This window comes from Choloepus didactylus, chromosome 3, assembly GCF_015220235.1.
Source record: "Choloepus didactylus isolate mChoDid1 chromosome 3, mChoDid1.pri, whole genome shotgun sequence".
NCBI lineage: Eukaryota > Metazoa > Chordata > Mammalia > Pilosa > Megalonychidae > Choloepus > Choloepus didactylus.
The window spans coordinates 192,276,569-192,282,865 of record NC_051309.1 but is presented as its reverse complement, the minus strand read 5'-3'; the positions used below and the strand labels follow the sequence as shown (position 1 = coordinate 192,282,865).

The 6,297-nt window shown below is 37.6% G+C and overlaps 1 pseudogene; it reads right to left on the bottom strand.

The window, feature by feature from the left end:
* Positions 1–1,373: 1,373 nt before the first annotated feature.
* Positions 1,374–1,832, bottom strand: LOC119530604 (annotated as a pseudogene).
* Positions 1,833–6,297: the final 4,465 nt, after the last annotated feature.

Genomic DNA, 6,297 nt, shown 5'->3' with positions numbered 1-6,297 from the left:
TTCTATGGACCCTAGGTATTTTTCCTCATCCAACACACCTTACATAAGACTATACTTAAGAAGGAGGAGGTTTAAGCTTTCTTTGGCAGTAACCAGACCTGAATTTCAATTAGCATTCAAAATCTTTATCTCAGGATAAAGTTTGAAATAAAAATAATTAATTTGTGTCTTAAAGGTACTATATAAAAAAGGACATGATATCTTAAACCCTGAGAAATGAATATTGGGTTTTCCCTGTACCAGAATGGAGCATTAAATCTGTGAAATCCTCTGATAGCCAAAATAATTTAATTTAAATTGCCATTAATCTTTACTCTCAGAAGAATTTACCGCTCCTTAAGGATAGAATTGTGAAAAATTAAACTTGCGTATAAAACGAAGAGACTTGTGGATAGACTGTGTTATTAAAAATAAGGCACAGAGATAGAGTAAATAATGCCATGGATTGATGCTACCACTTAATGCAGCTAAGTGACATTTGCCAAGTTTTTTTAATGCTGTGTAATTAAAATTTTTATTCCATTTATCATAGGTCCTTTATCCATGCAAAGTGTTTCCAACAGAAAAAGGTTATGTGGAATAATAGCTGTTTTCTCCCCTAAGCTACTGAAAGTCTTCCTTGCCACTTTTTTTTTTTCAGAATAACAAAAAATATTTTACTAAAACAAGATTTACAGAAGTTTCCAGACAAGCCATACAAAATGGTCACAAGCTTCTTTTTTGAAAGGAGGATTCTAGACTTGACAGCAAAGTCACAATGTTATTAGTGAGGGCTGTGATGTTTGTTTAATGTTCCCATTTTGGTTCAAACAATCAAGTTTGTCCATCTACAGTGTCTAAATAAAGTCAGACTTGGCTAGAGGGTATATTCTGAAGAACTGGTTAGCTGCTTTTAACCAATGCATTTAATTAGATCACCATAAAAGCGAGGGTGGGGGTAGGTAGGGGGGTGGGGGGTGGTGTTGGGGGGGAAGCTCATAAATTTAAAATAAAACTACCTCCCTCCTCAAAAGTAAAAATAAAATAAAGAAAAACACCCACACCCCTGCAGCTAACCCTGATGGCCACCTTCATTCACAGTGCTGTATACTTAAACCATGATGGGGAAAATGAATAAAAGCAGGAGAGGGGCCACTGCTTTTAAACGTTTCACAACAATCCAGATGATACTTCTAGCCTCTGCTCATGCTTTACAACAGTGAATCGGGACAATACATAGATTTTGCTAATGTGCATTTAATCACCAGAGCACTGAAGATGTCTGGGTTTTTATTCTGTTATGTTTCTAAGACTGTGCCCATTAAATGCAAACAAAAAAGGAAGACGTCTTGGCAGAACAGGAGAAGTGATGCAGACTCGATGATCAGATCGATTTAAGTATTATTCATGGCATTTAGCCTAGTCCATGCTCTAGCTGTTTCCATGGCTTGGGCTTCCTCGGTCTTCCACTGCTCCGCTACATCATTTGCTAATGGATCATCTGGATTGGGAGCACTTAACAAAGCCTGGAGCAATAGCAGAACTGTGCGTATCTGCAGGGCTGGGGACCACTTATCTCTCAAAATATCTAAACATATCCTTCCCAACTTGTCTACATTAGGGTGATATATTTTGGTCACGAAATGTACTTTAGGGGCTGCCTTTCAGTATTCTTCTGGAAGGAATAGTTCAAGTTTAAAAGTCACTCCCTCAAAGGGGGAATCCTGGGGGCCAGCAATGACCACATGAAAATAATGGGTGTTGCTTTCATCTGGTTCTGCTTTAATACCAGAAACTGGTTCTGCTAGCAAATGCTGGGTTTCCTTGATAATCCTGCAGGGCAGCCCGGCCATCTTGTCAGATCCTGAGTTGGGTCTTGTCTCCGGCTCTGCTCGCCTCACCCTTTGCCACTTTTAAAAGGTCTAAGCAATAGTCTGGATTTTGTAACTATTAGTAGATTTTGATGTAAAATTGTCAATGACCACTTCTATTTATTTCAGGAAAAATTATGGATTTCCATGAACCATATTGAGAGGAATATGTTAGCACAATGTTATTTTTTGTGTGTTAGCAATTCTGTTTGCCAATCTCTATTTTGGCATATTTTCATGAAGTGAAGAATAAAAGAAATTTGGATGTAAGATTAGACAAATTAGGATCACTAAATTCTTGGGATCTGTAGATCACATGTAACTAAAAAGAAACACAATATTGTTTTAAATAAAAAGATATTCTGTTTCGGCATGGTTTCCAAACTATTCACTCGTGTCGTAAAAATAATGAATTTAGACTCTAGATATCATGTTATGTTTCAATTTTAAAATGATAAATAAATTAGACTGTATATGTTGTTATGCCTCAATTTTAGGGCAACATATTAACAAAAATGTTAGGCAAAATTGAATGGGAAGTTTAAACATGACTTTGATCTTATGGACTGTGGGCTAAATCCCATCCACTCCTGTTTTTGTAATTAAAACAATCACATTCATTCATTTACCTACAGTCTATGGTGTGTTCATGCTACAATAGCAGAGCTGAGTAGTTGCAACAGAGACTGTATAACCTGCAAAGCCTAAAATGTTTACTTCTGGGAACTTGAAGAACAGAAAAAACATAGCAGATTGTTTAAGGGCTCCTAATCTTAATCTGGGTCAGTTGGCAAGGGCCAGTAATCTAGTAGAATACCATCCAAAATTTTATCAGTTGGCTTCCAAGCATAATTCTGGTATGAAGATTCTTGGCTTTCTTAGAATCTAATGATTAAGACTTCAATGACTTTCATTGGAGTCCATGACTCATTAAACAACTGCTCTAAATAAGGCAAGCCACTTAAATAGCTTTTACTCCAAAGCTATATTAACTAGCATTAAAAGCCAGAGCTCCTTGCTTCCAGTCCAGAGGTGTTTTTTTTCACTCATGTTGCCAATTTTCCAAAACAAAGTTATGACATAAAAATCAAAAAATTTGAATATGTGTGGAATTAACTATGAAAATAAATCATACTTTATAGCCTCTTCAAAAATTTGGGTTATTACCATGATTTTTGAAGATTAAGAGCCCTTAAACAATCTGCTTGAAGATGGAAAAAGGGAGGTAAGATCAATGTGCTTGGCCTGGATCCTCTTCATGTTTCTCATGGTATGTGTAGCTTTAACCAACAGGATTTTTTTTTTTTTTAATCTTCATTTTATTGAGATATATTCACATACCATGCAGTCATACAAAACAAATCGTACTTTCGATTGTTCACAGTACCATTACATAGTTGTACATTCATCACCTAAATCAATCCCTGACACCTTCATTAGCACACACACAAAAATAACAAGAATAATAATTAGAGTGAAAAAGAGCAATTGAAGTAAAAAAGAACACTGGGTACCTTTGTCTGTTTGTTTCCTTCCCCTATTTTTCTACTCATCCATCCATAAACTAGACAAAGTGGAGTGTGGTCCTTATGGCTTTCCCAATCCCATTGTCACCCCTCATAAGCTACATTTTTATACAACTGTCTTCGAGATTCATGGGTTCTGGGTTGTAGTTTGATAGTTCCAGGTATCTACCACCAGCTACCCCAATTCTTTAGAACCTAAAAAGAGTTGTCTAAAGTGTGCGTAAGAGTGCCCACCAGAGTGAACTCTCGGCTCCTTTTGGAATCTCTCTGCCACTGAAGCTTATTTCATTTCCTTTCACATCCCCCTTTTGGTCAAGAAGATGTTCTCCGTCCCACGATGCCAGGTCTACATTCCTCCCGGGAGTCATAATCCACGTTGCCAGGGAGATTCACTCTCCTGGGTGTCTGATCCCACGTAGGGGGGAGGGCAGTGATTTCACCTTTCAAGTTGGCTTAGCCAAAGAGAGAGGGCCACATCTGAGCAACAAAGAGACATTCGGGAGGAGGCTCTTAGGCACAATTATAGGGAGGCCTAGACTCTCCTTTGCAGCAACCTTCTTCCCAAGGGTAAAACCTATGGTAGAGGGCTCAACCCATCAAACCACCAGTCCCCTATATCTGTGGTCATGTTAGCAACCATCGAGGTGGGGTAGGCCAATACCCCTGCATTCTCCACAGGCTCCTCAAGGGGGCACTACATCTTTTCTTCCTTGTTTTTGTTGTTTTTTTTTAACTTTCCCTTCTTTTTTAAATCAACTGTATGAAAAAAAAGTTAAAAAGCAATCAAACATACAATAAAAGAACATTTCAAAGAGACCATAACAAGGGAGTAAGAAAAAGACAACTAACCTAAGATAACTGCTTAACTTCCAACATGTTCCTACTTTACCCCAAGAAAGTTACCTAATATAGCAACATTTCTGTGAACTTGTTCCTACTATATCCATCAGAAATTAACAGACCATAGTCATTCCTGGGCATCCCCAGAACATTAAATAGCTTATCTGTTCTTCTTGGATTATTGTTCCCCCTTCCTTAATTGCTCTCTATTGCTAGTTCCCCTACATTCTACATTATAAACCATTTGTTTTACATTTTTCAAAGTTCACATTAGTGGTAGCATATAATATTTCTCTTTTTGTGCCTGGCTTATTTCACTCAGCATTATGTCTTCAAGGTTCATCCACGTTGTCATATGTTTCACAAGATCGTTCCTTCTTACTGCCGCGTAGTATTCCATCGTGTGTATATACCACATTTTATTTATCCACTCATCTGTTGAAGGACATTTGGGTTGTTTCCATCTCTTGGCAATTGTGAATAATGCTGCTATGAACATTGGCGTGCAGATATCTGTTCGTGTCACTGCTTTCCGATCTTCCGGGTATATACCGAGAAGTGCAATTGCTGGATCGAATGGTAACTCTATATCTAGTTTTCTAAGGAACTGCCAGACTGACTTCCAGAGTGGCTGAACTCTGGAAGTCAGTCCCACCAACAATGAATAAGAGTTCCAATTACTCCACATCCCCTCCAGCATTTGTAGTTTCCTGTTTGTTTAATGGCAGCCATTCTAATCGGTGTTAGATGGTATCTCATTGTGGTCTAAATTTGCATCTCTCTAATAGCTAGTGAAGCTGAACATTTTTTCATGTGTTTCTTGGCCATTTGTATTTCCTCTTCAGAGAACTGTCTTTTCATATCTTTTGCCCATTTTATAATTGGGCTGTCTGTGCTATTGTCATTGAGTTGTAGGATTTCTTTATATATGCAAGATATCAGTCTTTTGTCCGATACATGGTTTCCAAAAATTTTTTCCCATTGAGTTGGCTGCCTCTTTACCTTTTTGAGTAATTCCTTTGAGGTGCAGAAACTTCTAAGCTTGAGGAGTTCCCATTTATCTATTTTCTCTTTTGTTGCTTGTGCTTTGGGTGTAAAGTCTAGGAAGTGGCCGCCTAATACAAGGTCTTGAAGATGTTTTCCTACATTATCTTCTAGGAGTTATATGGTACTTTCTTTTATATTGAGATCTTTGGTCCATTTTGAGTTAATTTTTGTGTAGGGGGTGAGGTAGGGGTCCTCTTTCATTCTTTTGGATATGGATATCCAACTCTCCCAGCCCCATTTGTTGAAAAGACCATTATGACTCAGTTTAGTGACTTTGGGGGCCTTATCAAAGATCAGTCGGCCATAGATCTGAGGGTCTATCTCTGAATTCTCAATTCGATTCCATTGATCTGTATGTCTATCTTTGTGCCAGTACCATGCTGTTTTGGCAACTGTGGCTTTATTATAAGCTTCAAAGTCAGGGAGTGTAAGTCCTCCCACTTCGTTTTTCTTTTTTAGAGTGTCTTTAGCAATTCGAGGCATCTTCCCTTTCCAAATAAATTTGATAACTAGCTTTTCCAAGTCTTCAAAGTAGGTTGTTGGAATTTTGATTGGGATTGCATTGAATCTGTAGATGAGTTTGGGTAGAATTGACATCTTAATGACATTTAGCCTTCCTATCCATGAACATGGAATATTTTTCCATCTTTTAAGGTCCCCTTCTATTTCTTTTAGTAGAGTTATGTAGTTTTCTTTGTATAGGTCTTTTACATCTTTGGTTAAGTTGATTCCTAGGTACTTGATTTTTTTAGTTGCTATTGAAAATGGTATCTTTTTCTTGAGTGTCTCTTCAGTTTGTTCATTTCTAGCATATAGAAACATTACTGACTTATGTGCATTAATCTTGTATCCCGCTACTTTGCTAAATTTGTTTATTAGCTCTAGTAGCTGTATCATCGATTTCTCAGGGTTTTCTAGATATAAGATCATATCATCTGCAAACAATGACAGTTTTACTTCTTCTTTTCCAATTTGGATGCCTTTTATTTCTTTGTCTTGCCTGATTGCCCTGGCTAGCACTTCCAGCACAATGT